This window comes from Lepus europaeus, chromosome 8 (assembly GCF_033115175.1).
Source record: "Lepus europaeus isolate LE1 chromosome 8, mLepTim1.pri, whole genome shotgun sequence".
NCBI classification, from domain to species: domain Eukaryota; kingdom Metazoa; phylum Chordata; class Mammalia; order Lagomorpha; family Leporidae; genus Lepus; species Lepus europaeus.
In genome coordinates this window covers 75,768,289-75,783,223 of record NC_084834.1, presented here as the reverse complement: position 1 = coordinate 75,783,223, position 14,935 = coordinate 75,768,289, and the positions used below count along the sequence as shown (strand labels likewise).

The 14,935-nt window shown below is 38.3% G+C and overlaps 1 protein-coding gene across 1 annotated transcript in view; it reads left to right on the top strand.

The window, feature by feature from the left end:
* Positions 1 to 14,935, top strand: part of BANK1 (B cell scaffold protein with ankyrin repeats 1) — a 313,671-nt gene that overhangs the window by 37,146 nt on the left and 261,590 nt on the right. The window lies entirely within an intron of this gene.

Below are 14,935 nucleotides of genomic sequence, written 5' to 3'. Positions count from 1 at the left end.
TAAGCAGCAAATAGATGCATCTTATTTTTTAATCCATTCTGCCAGTCTGTATATTTTAACTGTAGAGTTGAGGCCATATATGTTCAAGGTTACTGTTAGTAAGTAACGACTGGGCCATGCTATTTTCCCATAAATATTCCTATTGTTTACTTTGTATTTCTTTTTTTGTTTTTAATGGGAAATTTTCTGCCTTTACATTCTTTCATAATTATGGCCATTTTCTGTGTTTCCATGTGTATCACATCCTTAAGCATCTTTTGTAAATCTTGATGAGTGTGATGAGTGGTGACAAATTCTTTCAATTTCTATTTGTTATGGAAGATCTTTATTTCACCTTCATAAATGAGAGTTTTGCAGGGTACGGTATTCTGGATTGACAGTTTTTTGTTATCTTTTTTTTTTTTTTTTGACAGGCAGAGTGGACAGTGAGAGAGAGAGACAGAGAGAAAGGTCTTCCTTTGCCATTGGTTCACCCTCCAATGGCTGCCGCGGCCGGCGCACCACACTAATCCGAAGCCAGGAGCCAGGTGCCTATCCTGGTCTCCCATGGGGTGCAGGGCCCCAGCACTTGGGCCATCCTCCACTGCCTTCCCAGGCCACAGCAGAGAGCTGGACTGGAAGAGGGGCAACTGGGACAGAATCCGGTGCCCCAACTGGGACTAGAACCCAGGGTGCTGGTGCTGCAGGCGAAGGATTAGCCTATTGAGCTGTGGCGCTGGCCGTTGTTGTTATCTTAAGACTTGGACTATATCTCTCCATTCTTTCCTGGCCTGAAGAGTTTCTGATAAGAAGTCAGCTGTGATTCTAATTGGCAATCCTCAAAAAGTAATCTAGCATTTCTCTCATGAATATTTTGGAATCATTATTGCATGTTTTACCGTTGAATATTTGACTACAGTGTGTCATGGTATAGATCTTTTTTGGTCATGTCTATCTGGAGTTATGGGTGCTTTCCATACTTGGAAGTTGCTTTCTTTTTCCCAGTTGGGGAAGTTTTCTGTAATTATTTCACTAATTAGGCCTTCTGTTCCATTGTCTCATTCTACACCTTCAGGAACTCCTAAGATCTGTATGCTGGAACATTTTAATCTATCCTATAAATCACCATCACTGTTTTTAAGTTATCTAATTGCTTTTTTTTTTTTTTTGGTCTGACTGAAAAATTTCCAGAAAATTGTCTTCTAGCTTGAATATTCTTTCTTCTGCCTCACCAATTGTACTGTTAAGGCATTCTTCCACATTGTTATTTGATTTATTGCATTCTTCATTTCTAATGTTTTATTTTGACTTATCTTTAAAATTTCAATTTCATGGAAAAAAAAAATCTTCATTCATGTCATGTGTAGATTTCTTTAGTTTGTAGATTTGCTGCCAATTACTTTTAGGTAACCCTATGATTAATCCTTTGAATTCTATTTGACATTTCATTAATCTTTTCATTTTCACATTCTAATGTTGAAATGTTGTGTAGCTTTGAGGGGTTCATAATGTCTTCCTTATTCTTGTTTCTTGAATTTCCGCATTTGTTTTTAGGCATTTGTGGAAATACTTGCTGTTTTTTTTTTTTTTTTTTTTTTACTCTGATGGCCCTGTGGCATTGTAGAATGTCCGCACTTTCAGGGCATTTCAGGAGGTGTGTGCTCAGTATGGCCTGGGAGGTCTCTGTTAAGTGCCGTAGTATGGAGTGAGTATCCAGGGTAACACCCAATATGGGTATGGTTGATCTGTTGCTAATAGACAAGGGGCAATGGTCACCTCTGTTGATGTGGTCATGCCCTCACCTCCTCTCCTCCAAGGTTATCAGTGCCTGGGTTTTAGCCCCTCAGTGGGTGCAGCACTTAGCTGTGCTGCTGTGATCCACACAGATCTGCAAGTCTTCACTCTGCACATGGATCCTGCTTCAGTGACTCACCCCCGACAACCAGAGAGCTCCAGGCATGTGAAGCTGCACACAGTGATTACCCATAGACCCAGATACACTTTGCACTCTCTTGTGCAGCCATCAAGTCCCCACTGTCTAAGCATACAAGGCTCCCATAGTCACTGGTTGTACAGGTTCCACTCTGCCCCACCAACCTGTCTGACCCACAGAGAGACAGGTGTTCCCCAAGCCAGCTGTCCCAAGGTGCTCTGCCTAGGCAACTTGAATCCTGGAGCTGAGGGATGCCTCACAGTTCTGTATGGGTGCACAACTCCAAGCATCACTTCTTGAAATGTCAATTTCACTTCTACAGTTTTTGTTTTAGGTATTCTATTAGTTCTCACAGATCAGGGAAAACATTTGGTATTCGTCCATTTGAGACTGGTTTGTTTCACTAAGTATGATGTTTTCCAGATTGGTCCATTTATTGAAAATGACCAGAGTTAGTTTTTCTTTTTACTGCTGTCTAGTATTCCATAGTATACGTATCCCATAATTTTTTTATCCAGTCTTCACTTGATGGGCATTTATGTTGATTCCATGTCTTAGCTATTGTGAATTGAGCTACAATAAACATGGAGGTATACAGATAACTCTTCTATTTACTGATTTCATTTCCCTTGGGTAAATTCCCAGGAGTGGGATAGCTAGGTCATATTAGGTCAATATTCAGATTTCTGAGGTATCCCCATATTGTATTCCATAGTGGCTTTACCAGTTTACATTCCCAAACACAGTGGATTAGGGTACCTTTTCCCCCACATCCTCTCCAGCATTTGTTTGTTGATTCCTGTATGAAAGCCATTCTAACTGAGGTGAGGTGAAACCTCGTTGTGGCATTGATTTATGTTTCCCTGACACCCAGTGATCCTGGACATTTTTTCTTGTGTTTGTTGAACATTTAGATTTCTTCTTTTGAAAAATGTTTAAGTCCTTGGCCCATCTCTTAAGTGAGTTGTTTGTTTTGTTGTTATGGAGGGAGGTTTTTAATTTCTTTCAAGATTCTGGTTATTAATTCTTAATCAATAACATAGTTTGCAAATAATTTCTCACATTTCTTCAGTGCCTTTTCACTTTCCTGCATGTTTCTTTTGCCGTAGAGAAACTTCTCAATTGGATCTAATCCTGTTTGTTAATTTTGCATTTGACAGCCTGTGCCTCTGGGTCTTTTCCAAGGACTCTTTGCCTGTGCCAATATCTTGCAGGGTTTCCCCAATGTTCTCTAATAATTTGATGTCACATCATAGATTTAAATCTTTCATCCAGTTGAGTGGATTTTGTGTAAGGTGTAAGGCAGGGGTCTTGCTTCATATTTCTGAATGTGGTAACACAGTTTCCCCAGCATTATTTTTTGAAGAGACTGTTCTTGCTCCAGGGATTGGTTTTAGATCCTTGATCAAGTTTAAGTTGGTTGTAGGTGTTGGGATTGATTTCCAGTGTTTCTCTTCTGTTCCATTGGTCTATCCATCTGTTTTTGTGCCTATACCAGGCTGTTGTGATAATAACTGCCCTGCAATATGTCTTGAAATCTGGTATTATGACACATCTGGCTTTGTTTTGTTGCATAAGATTGCTTTAGCTATTCGAGGTCTCCTGTCTTTCCATATGAATTTCAACATCATTTTTTCCCAGATCTGAGAAGAATGTCTTTGGTGTTTTGATTGGTATTGAATTGAATTTTTAAATTGCTTTTGAAACAATGGATATTTTGATAATGTTGATTCTTCCAATTCATTAACATGGAAGGTTTTTCCTTTTTTTGTATCTTCTATTTCTTCCTGTAATGTTTCATAATTCTCATCTTAGAGATCTTTGACATCCTTGGTTAAATTTATTCCAAGTTAATTTTTTTGTACCTATTGAGACTGGTATTGATCTTAGAAGTTCTTTCATAGCCATGGCATTTTCTGTTTATACAAAGGCTGTTGATTTTTGTGTATTGATTTTGTATCCTGCTGCTTTAACAAATTTCTATGAATTCCAATAGTGGAGTCTTTTGGATCCCCTATATATAGAATCATATCATCTGCAAAGAGGGGTAGTTTGACTTCTTCCTTCTAAATTTGTATCCCTTTAATTACTTTTTCTTGCCTAATGGCTCTGGCTAAAACTTTCAGGACAATATTAAATAGCAACGTTGAGAATTAGCATCCCTGTCTGGTACCAGTTCTCAGTGGGAATGCTTCCAACTTTTCCCCATTCAATTTGATGATGGCCATAAATTGCCTTGATTATGTTGAGGAATGTTCCTTCTATAACCAATTTGCTTAGAGTTTTCATCATGAAAGGGTATTTTATCAAATGTTTTCTCTGCATCTATTGAGTTAATCAAGTGTTTTTTGTTCAGCAGTTTGTTAATGTGATGTATCACATTGATTGACTTGGCGATGTTGAACCATCCTACATACCAAGGAAAAATCCCGTTTGGCCTTGGTGGATGATCATTCTGATGTGTTGCTGGATTCAATTGACTAGAGGTTTGTTGGGGATTTTTGCATCTATGTTCATCAGGGATATTTGTCTCTAATTCTCTTCTTCTGTTGCATATTTTTTAGGTTTAGGATTTAATATGATGCTGGCTTCATAGAAAGAATTTGGGAGGATTCCCTCCCTTTCAATTGTTTTGAATAACTTGAAAAGAATTGGAGTTATTTCTTCTTAAATGTTATGTCAATTCAGCGGTGAATCCATCTGGTCTTGGGCTTTTCTTTGTGGAGAGGGCCTTTTATTTACTGATTCAAGTTCCATATTGGTTGTGGGTCTGTCTAGGTTTTCTTTGTCTTCATGGCTCAACTTAGGTAGATTGTATGTATCCAGGAATCCATTTCTTCTAGGTTTCCCAGTTTGTTGCCATATAGCTCTTTGTAGTAATTTCTGATGATTATTTTTATTTCTTTGGTGTCTTTTGTTACATTTCCTTTTTCATCTCTAACTTTATTGATTTGGTCTTATCTCTCCTTTTTTTGGTTAGTTGGGCCAGTGGTGTGTCAATTTTGTTTTTTTTTTAAAAACAGCTGTTCATTATGCTGATTTTTGTATTTTGTATTTTTATTCAATTTTGTTGATTTCTTCTCTAATTTTAATTATTACTTTTCTCTTACTAGTTTTAAGTTTGTTTTGATGATGTTTTTCTAGATCCTTGAGATGAATCAATAGCTCATTTAGTTGGTGCCTTTGTAATTTCTTGATGTAGGCACCAACTGCTATAAACTTTCCTGTTAACACTGCTTTTGCTGTATACTGTAAGTTTTGATACGTTGTGTTTTCTTCATTTGTTTCCAGAAATTTTTTGATTGCTCTTTTGATTTCTTCTATGACCCACTGTTCATTGAGGACAATGTTGTTCTGTCTCCATGTGTTTGCATATGTTCTAGAGATTCCTGAGTTGCTAATTTCCAGCTTCATTGCATTGTGGTCTGAAAAGATGTGTGGCATGATTTCAATCTTTTTTTTTTTTAATTTGCTGAGACTTGCTTTAGGGCCTAGTATGTGGTCAATGCTAGAGAATATCCATGCACTGGTGAAAAGAATATGTATTCTGCAACTGTAGTATGAAAAGTTCTCTAGACATCATTATATCCATTTGGTCTATAGTATCGATTGAATCTGCTGTTTCCTTGCTGATTTTCTGTCTGATGGGTCTCTCCATTGCTGAAAATGGGTGTTGAAGTCCCCCATTATTTTGTTTTGGAGTCTATGTCTCCCTTTCTATCCGTTAACATTTCTTTTAATCGTCACGAAACCTGTAATTAGGTGCATGTACATTTATAATAGTTACATCTTCCTATTGAATTGATCCCTTATTCATTATAAAATGCCCTTTTTTGTCTCTCTTCACAGTTTTTGTATTAAAGTCTATTTTGCAGATATTAGGATGGTTACAACAGCTTTTTTGCTTTCAGTTATCATGGAATATCTTCTCATCCTTTCACTTTCAGTCTGCATGCATCCTTGTTGGCAAGATGTTTCTTCTCAGCAGCAAACAATGAATTTTGTTTTTTAATCCATTCAGCCAGTCTGTGTCTTTTACCTGGAGAGTTGAGGCCATTTACATTCAAGGTTCCTATTAATAAGTAATGACTTTTCCCTGCCATTTTTCCAAAAATATTCCTGTTTTTTACTTTGAATTTCCTTTGAACCTTTACTGAGAGATTTTCTTCCTTTACCTTTTTTTTTAGTGATGACCACATTTCTGTGTTTCTTTTGCAGCAGATCCTTAAGCATTTTTTGTGGGGCGGGACTAATGGTGACAAATTCTTTCAATTTCTCTTCTTTATGGAAGGTCTTTATTTCATCTTCATTCATAAATGAGAGGTTTGCAGGATGTAGTATTCTGGGTTGACAGGTTTTTTTCTCTTAAGACTTGGAATATATCTCGCCATTCTTTCCTAGCCTCTAGGGTTTCTGATGAGAAGTCCACTGTGAGTCCAACTGGAGATCCTTGGAAAGTAATCTGGTATTTCTCTTGTGCACATTTTAGGATCTTTATGTTTCATCTGTGGTGAGTTTTTGTACAATGTATCATGCTGAAGATCTTTTCTGGTCATGTGTATTAGGAGTTATGTGTACTTCCTGTACTTGAATGTCCCTTTTTTTCTCCAAATTAGGGTAGTTTTCTGTTATTATTTCACTAAAAAGGCTTTCTAGTCCTTTCTTTCCACGCCTTCAAGAACTCCTAGGATCTATATGTTCAGTTGTTTTTAAGTATTCTGGAAATTCCCAACCGTGTTTTTTAGTTTTCTAATTTTCTCTTCTGGTGCTTGCTGTGACTATATAATTTCCTGTCCTTTGCCTTCTAAGTGGGTTATTTTTTCTTCTGCTTCACTAATTCTGGTGTTAAGACTTCACTGCATTTTTTATTTGTTGCATTGAATTATTCATTTCATTTGGATTTCTCTTTAAGATCTCCATTACATGGGAGAAATATTTTTTTCATGACCTGTAGAAATTTCAGTAGTTTGTGCATTTGCTCCTGATTAGTTCTATGTAATCATATGATCAATTTTTTAAATTCCATTTCTTCCATTTCATCATCTTCACTAGCTAGTATTGAAGTGTTGTGTTCTTTTGGGGGCATCATGTCTTCTTTATTCTTGAATTGGTGTATTAGTTATTCGGCATTTGTGTAGATACTTATTTGTTTCTTCTTTGTTTTCTTTTTTTTGCTGTGGTGGCTTTTATCTTTATAATCTGTGGATAGGTATAGTGTCTGCTTTAGGTAAATAACTACAGGCTTATAGTGGGTGTTGCCAGGGAGCTCTGTTCAGTTCTCCAGAGTGAAGGGGATGTCTAAGGTGACACACCCAGGTTTGGTGTGGTAAATCTGCTCTTCTTCCTCTTCTTTTTTTTAATCAGAAGGGGAGTTTATTCTGCTCAGCTGAGCTTCTCTCCTCAAAGGAGACTAGAGCCTGAGTGCTAGCCCCAGTGGGTATAATATTTGTCTGCTCTGCCCCAAGGACCACACAGAAGGATCTGTGCAGTCCTCAGTGTAAGTTCATATTTCCCCAGCAATGTCCCTCACCAGGTAATCAGGAAGCTCTGAGCGAGTGGTTGTGACTGCTCAAAGTCCCAGCCACACCATGAGTCCTCCCACACACCCTCAGTTTTTTTCACCCAGCACAGAAGCCTCCCACAGTCACAAGCTCCTAGCCCCCTGTTAGTTCTCCCCACCAGAGTCAGGAGTCTCCACTCGGCTGGTTGCTGGACATGAACACAAGGTGGCACAGCTGTTATGTATGTCCAAAATAGTGCCCACTGTATTGGCTTGTTACAGGACAGTGTTGTATAGTGATTGGGAAAAGAGAAACATGTCCCTCTTTTTTCTCCTCTAGTTTGGCAGGTACACTATCCCCCTTGGGGCTCCAAGCCAGGTTCCCTCTAGGCTCCTCCTGCAGCTTTATCGCCTGTGGCTTAGGCTGTTTGGTCTTATTTCACCTCACTTTCCAGTGCTGGTGTGTGGGCTTTTGGCTGCTGGAGTCCTGAGTTGTGGGCCTCCATGGCCTCCATGTAGGTCTACCATGTCCCTCTAATTTGTGTCCCTCCTCTGTCGTTTTCTCCCTGACTCCTCCCTGAGACTGAACTCTTTCCACTTTTTTTTAAAACTATCTTCCTCTGGACTAGAGCATTAAGCTCCCTCCCTACTCCGCCATCTTGGAACTCCTCTATCTTCTTGAAAATATAGATTTCCTTATTGAGAACAAATATTGTTCAACAAATATTGTTATTTTTCATTAAAATGAAAATTTCACTTCCTTCACTTTGCCAGTACCCAAGTCTGAATAACCAATTCATCTGTTCTTTGAGCTACAACTATGGTTTGATGGGGAAAGACCATGTGATTTCTTTAGCTGCAATTCATAGAACTGCACATAAAATTTTCCTTAAGATAACTATTGAAGCTAACTATGTAGCAGAAGTGAAGCATGCATTTTGCCACATAGAATATCAAAAATTGAAGACCTGGACTTCGTTTTTGTGTCAAACTTGTGTTATTTAGGACCCAGCACTGCTAGACAAAAATGGGAAACCTACATGAAATGACCAGTTTCAGATATTGGACATCAGACAGGTCAGGGTCATTGTTGAGAGAAGGAAAACAATAAGGCGAGTCCTCTAATTGCCCCAGCTTACAGCTTGGAGAGGATTCCTAGGCCACAGCACAGCAAGGGGAAGCCCAGGCAGAGCCAATTGTTTCCCTGTGTTCAGATATGTAAGTGGGAGCACAGGGAGATGATGGCAGCTAGGTTTTTCTGGGAGAATACTGGAGAGGAGAGCATGGTGCAGGAAGAGACTCTCAGCACTGCAGAGGAATCCCCTTTCATCCATGGCTGAGGTCTAATTGGGGCATGTATGGGAAGAAGCTACTGAAGACCAGGGAAAGAAAGCTCCCCAGGGAGCAGAGAAAGAAAGAATCTCAAGGACTGCCTCAGGGCTAAGCATGCTTTGTGTTCCTGCCAGAGTGGAAAACCTTCATCATCTAAAAACAGCAGGTACAGTTCTCAGAAATGTACTGTCTGGGTATTGGAGCCTTATTGGTCTAGGATTGAAAACCGTTCTGGCCCTACCTAACAAATATGAAAAGAAAGCCTTAAGAATCCAACTGTTTTCAAATAACACAGCCAAATCCTAGGGCAAAGCTAAAGAAAATCTTTAAGAAGATAACACCTAGGCAGTTCAAGTTCATAATATCTGGCAGCAAGTAAAAAATATTCAGCAGACAAAGCAGCAGGATTTTTTCCCTGATAACCAGGAGAAAAATCTTAAAGAACATGCATCCAGAATATCTGAAAACTTTGAAAATGTGATAAAGCAGATGTTTCAGTTAAAAAACAATAAAGGGAAAATATTTAAATAGGTGCTTCCTGAAACATGATATCCAGAATCTAAGGAAGCATATGAGATAGTATTCAATGCATTAGTCATTAAAGAGATGAAAATTAAAACTGGTGCCAGTGTTGTGGCACAGTGGGTTAAGCAGCCATCTGTGACACCTGCATCCCATATGAACAACAGTTCGAGTCCCAGCTGCTCCACTTCCCATCCAGCTCCCTGCTAATGTGTCTAGGAAAGCAGTGGAACATGGGTCAAATACTTGGGCTTATGTCATCCACATAGGAGACCTGTAGGAAAACCAGATGGAGTTCCAGGCTCCTGGCTTCAGTCGGGCCCAACTCTGGCTGTTACAGCCATTTGAGGAGTGAGTCAACAGATGCAAGTTAATCTCTCTCTCTCTCTCTCTCTGCTTTTAAAATAAATAATTAAGTTTTTTAAAAAGTAAGTAAAACTGCTATAAGACATACAACTGCTAGAAAGAACTTTCAACACTGCCCGTGGGAATCAAAAAATTTGTACAATCACTTTGGAAATAGAACATTGTAGTTTCTTTAAAAGGTGAATATATACCTATATACCTACCATATGGTCCGGTCATTCACTACTAAGTATTTACCGAAGAGAAATGAATACATGTCTACATGGATATTCATAACAGCTTTACATTCATAGCAGCTTAGCTTTACTTGTAATAGCTAAAACCTAGGAACAACCCAATTGTCCCTTAACAGGTGAATGTAGAAGCAAACTGCTGTGCATCTATGCAATGGAATACAAATGCCAGTCAGCAATAACAAGGGATGGACTAATGCATACACCTGAACTGAGTCAAAGATTTAGAAGCTAAAGAGAACATACTATATGAGGCTAGAAAAGGCAATGTAATCTATGGTGGCAGAAAGCATATTAGTGTTTGCTTGCATGTTCAGGGCATAGTGCAAGGAGGAAGGAGGAAACAATTTAAATACACTGGAAGAAACTTTTGGGATTATGGCTATATTTATTATCCTGGTTGTGGTGATATGTGTGTATGTGTATATGTGTAGTAGCTAGCTTACATGTCTTCTGCAATAAATATGAAACATTCATCAAATCATGCATTATAAACACGCAGTTTAAACATGTATTTCTCACTGAAACATCAAAGAACTTGCAAAAAAAAATCTTCAAGAGTGGAATCTAATGAAATTTACTGTTTAATTAAGGACATTCTTGTATGAAATTAACATCAGTGTTAACTGCAAATTAACAGCACAGTTTTTATCACTGCCTTTATTCATGCTGAGATGACATCTGTTTTACTCCCCATTATTTTTGCACCATCACAGATAAATTATCTTAGTGTTTTTATGAGAATTACTTCGACCTCATAGACCCTGTCAATTGCTCTCCAGCCTGCGAATAAACTTTACACTGTTTTATTTTTGTTTCACTTCTAGATTTACTAAATTATTATTCCTTCCTTCCTTGCCACTCATAGAAACAGTTAACTCTGCTCATGCCTTCCATATCTTAGTTAAGAGTATCACTACAAACCAATTACTCCAGAGCTGTCACAGAGCCTCCCCTTCTTCCATATTTAGTTAATTTGTCTGCCTTAGAAATGTCTGTCTCTTCCAACTTTATATCCATTGGCCTAGGAATTGATCTTCCATTTCACTCTGTGCTGCAAGTATCTCCCAACTGGTCACCTGTTTTCTCTCTACTATCTTCTCTTTCTGTGTTCTTCTTACACATACACACACACTAGATTATGTGGCTCTACATCACTTATGGATTAATCAGAATACCTTAGAGCAATAGATATGGCATCCCACAATCACATATTATATAAAATGCATTTTAAAATTATCTGCAGGATTTAAAGCACCTACACTGATTGTTCACTAATTTTGACGATATTTGATCAATTCTAAAAGTAAATGTTTAGTAATAACTTAGTATATTTAGGACAAAGACCAGTCAGTAGAACTGTCTTTGTACTTCTAGAATTTACTACAGTTTGAAAATTTATTAGTTGTCAAATTTAAAATACAGTTATGAATAACTGTTTTTTTTTCTCTCTAAGAAACTAATAGTTAATTATATGTTCAGAATTCCAATTAAAATGATGGATTGTTTGATGGGTATATTACTCAAAATGTCTGAACCATGAATGTGAGTTCAGTTATCTGATGCTTTAACCAAGGGTTTTATTTTGCCCCAAAGAGCTCCCTGGCTAGTATGAGTTCATAAAAGAGCTCAAGTCAATTCTGAGACTATAAAGACTAAGGTTTGAACATTTTATCCCAACTTGTGAAATATATTCAACTTCTCTATGTGGAAGTTTATCTTTGGGTTATAGCCAGTTTGTCATTGTAATTATATTTTCATTATCTTATTTTCTAAATGCCATTTTGGCTCACTCTTACATGAATTGAAGAATAAAACTCAAACACCATTATTACTAGAAGTGCATTAGTCCTAGATATTATAAAATTATTAATCTTTATTATAAAACAAGGCAATGCCATTTAGTTAGGATATGTTTAGTTCTGCTGATAATGACACTCCAGGTAGTTTTTCCACTAGGTATATGTATAGTGCCCTCTAACCTGGTTTTTACCACTTCTCTTTTTGAGTCAACACTAAGCTGTACTTTTTCATATGAATCAGGAATCTTGGGCTACCAACTACTTAGTAGCTTATATTATTCTTTTGCTATTCAAAAAATCCTAGCTCCCTTTAGATAATTTCTTTTCACAATTGCTATAATCTGGCTTTCTAGCTCATGTTTCAAGTCCACAGGAGAAATGAACATCTGTAGCTTGACCTGACTACATCTTGCCCTAGCTGGTGCCTGATCATTTGCTGCTTTCAGTAATTAGTTCCCTAGAGAAACATTTTACACTTTATGTTCTTAAAATCAGTAACCGTTTTTTTTAATCCACATTACATTTATTCTGGAAGACAAGATATAGGCTCATATAAGATCAGTTCACAACTTGATACAAGGAAATTTATCTGACACTGCTTTACCATATCTTTATATACCACATAGAGAATAGAGTGAGAGACTTATGTATTTTAACCTTATTCTTTACTGAGAAACAAAATAATCAGTTTAAATTGATAAATAAAGATTTTTTTTGACAGGCAGAGTTAGACAGTGAGAGAGAGAGAGAGACAGACAGGTCATCTTTTCCGTTGGTTCACTCCCCAAATGGTTGCTACGGCCAGCGCGCTGAACCAATCTGAAGCCAGGAGCCAGGTGCTTCCTCTTGGTCTCCCATGGGGTGCAGGGTCCAAGCACTTGGGCCATCCTCCACTGCACTCCCGGGCCACAGCAGAGAGCTGGACTGGAAGAGGAGCAACCCCGGGACAGAATCTGGCGCCCCAACCAGGACTAGAACCCGGAGTGCCAGCGCCGCAGGCGGAGAATTAGCCAAGTGAGCCGTGGCACCGGCCAATAAAGTTTTTAAATGTCAGGTATTTTGATACCACCAAATGGGGATTCACTGGCACTCCTATGTTGAGGATGTGTATTTTTTACCTTCAAGTTTCCATGAGTTATTTCAAATTGTCTTACTAGTATTTTAATATTCCTATATATTGAGAGCTGACTTTAGAAAAAATTATCATTTGCAAATTGCATAATAGCATTGATGAAACTGCATATTTTCCCAGGAACTTTATTTATTAAATTTTTGTTGTTGCACTCTATACTAGGCAATTATGGTTTCCTCTGAATTGCAATAGGAATATTGGCACAGATGGAAATCAGCATGAGTCCTCCTCTTCAGCTCATCCTATATCTGTATGTTTAAAGACTATTAATGCTCTACATGTATTTGTAGGAATGTTAAGTAATGCTCATCCGTCTCTTTAGCAGCTTCCCATATGAGGAAGCTTAACTCTTATTCACTGTTACTTTTTACTGAAGTACCTAAATAAGAATTCAATTTGGGTAACATTATGGAAATTGAGAAAATGTGTTTTTCATCCCTAATTGAATGTCACCTGATTCACTAACAAATGATATATCAATCATTTCACTAGTCTGGAAGTTTCTTAATCAAGAGTCATTTGTCACAATCAGTGTTTCACTGATTACAATAACTAATAACATATACTACGTGTATATTTATCTAACTGGTCAAATTTTTTAAAACTCATGTAAACTCTTAGAATATGATATTTTTCTAATGTGTAATTGTTTCAATCTTTTCCAAATCTGCTTAGACTTAAAAGAAAAGCTAGGGGCCGGCGCCGTGGCTCACTTGGTTAATCCTCTGCCTGTGGCACCAGCATCCCATATAGGCACTGGGTTCTAGTCCCGGTTGCTCCTCTTCCAGTCCAACTCTCGGCTGTGGCCTGGGAGGGCAGTGGAGGATAGCCCAAGTGCTTGGGTCCCTGCACCCACATGGGAGACGAGGAAGAAGCACCTGGCTCCTGGCTTCGGATTGGCGCAGCGCCGGCCATAGTGGCTATTTGGGGAGTGATCCAAAGAAAGGAAGACCTTTCTCTCTGTCTGTCTGTCTCTCTCTCATTGTCTATAACTCTACCTGTCCAATAAAAAAATAAAGGAAAGCTATGAATTGTTTTTCAGTGGTGTATTTTTTGTCTTCGTTCCTTTTGTAGTAGATACTGCTTAATTCCAAATTTTTAACTTTGTAACACATTTCATCTCAATACTACATGAACTTTGATTTCTAGATAGTGATTTTAAAATCCTGAGAAAAACATTTAAAAAGTATTAAGATTTCTTTTAATGATTTATTTTTTTGAAAGTCAGAGTTACAGAGAGGCAGAGAGAGAGGCTGAGAGAGAGAGAGAGAGAGAAGTCTTCCATCTGCTGGTACACTACCTAAATGCCCAAAATGGCCTGGGTGGGGCAAAGCCAGGAGCCTGGAGTTTCTTCCAAGTCTCCCACATGAGTGTAGGGGCCCAAGGACTTGGGTCATATTCTGCTTTCCCAGGCCACAGCAGAGAGCTGGATCAAAAGTGGAGCAGCCAGGTCTCAAACAGGTGCCATTATGGGGTACCAGCACTGCAGGTGACTGCTTTACCTACTATGCCACAGCATCGGCCCCAATATTTGCTTTTTCTAATTATCAAAATAATGTATTCTCATTATTAAACAATAATCAAATAAAAAATAAAACTGAATAGTATAGAAGATATAAAAAAGAATGAAAAACTTTTCACTCAGAATGAACATACCCAGAGGAAATCACTATTAACATTTTGGCATATTTCATTGCATAGATAGATACCTTTTTAGAGTATTTTAAGTGTTGAGTGGGTACTTGCCAAATATGTGCACAAAATCATTTAAAACACAATCATGGGGCCAGAGCTATGGTATAGCAGGGAAAGCCACCGCCTGCAGTGCCGGCATCCCAGATGGGTATCAGTTCAAGTCCCAGCTGCTCCACTTCCAATCCAGCTCTCTGCTATGGCCTGGGAAAGCAGTAGAAGATGGCCCAGGTGCTTGGACCTTTGTACCTACATGGGAGACCTGGAAGAAGATCCTGGATCCTGGCTTCAGATTGGTGCAGCTCCAGGAGTTGTGGCCATTTGGTGCGTGAACCAGTGGATAGAAGACCTCTTTCTCTTCCTGGGCCTCTCTGTAACTCTGCCTTTAAAATAAATCTTTTTTTTTTTTTTTTGACAGGCAGAGTTAGAGAGAAAGGTCTTCCT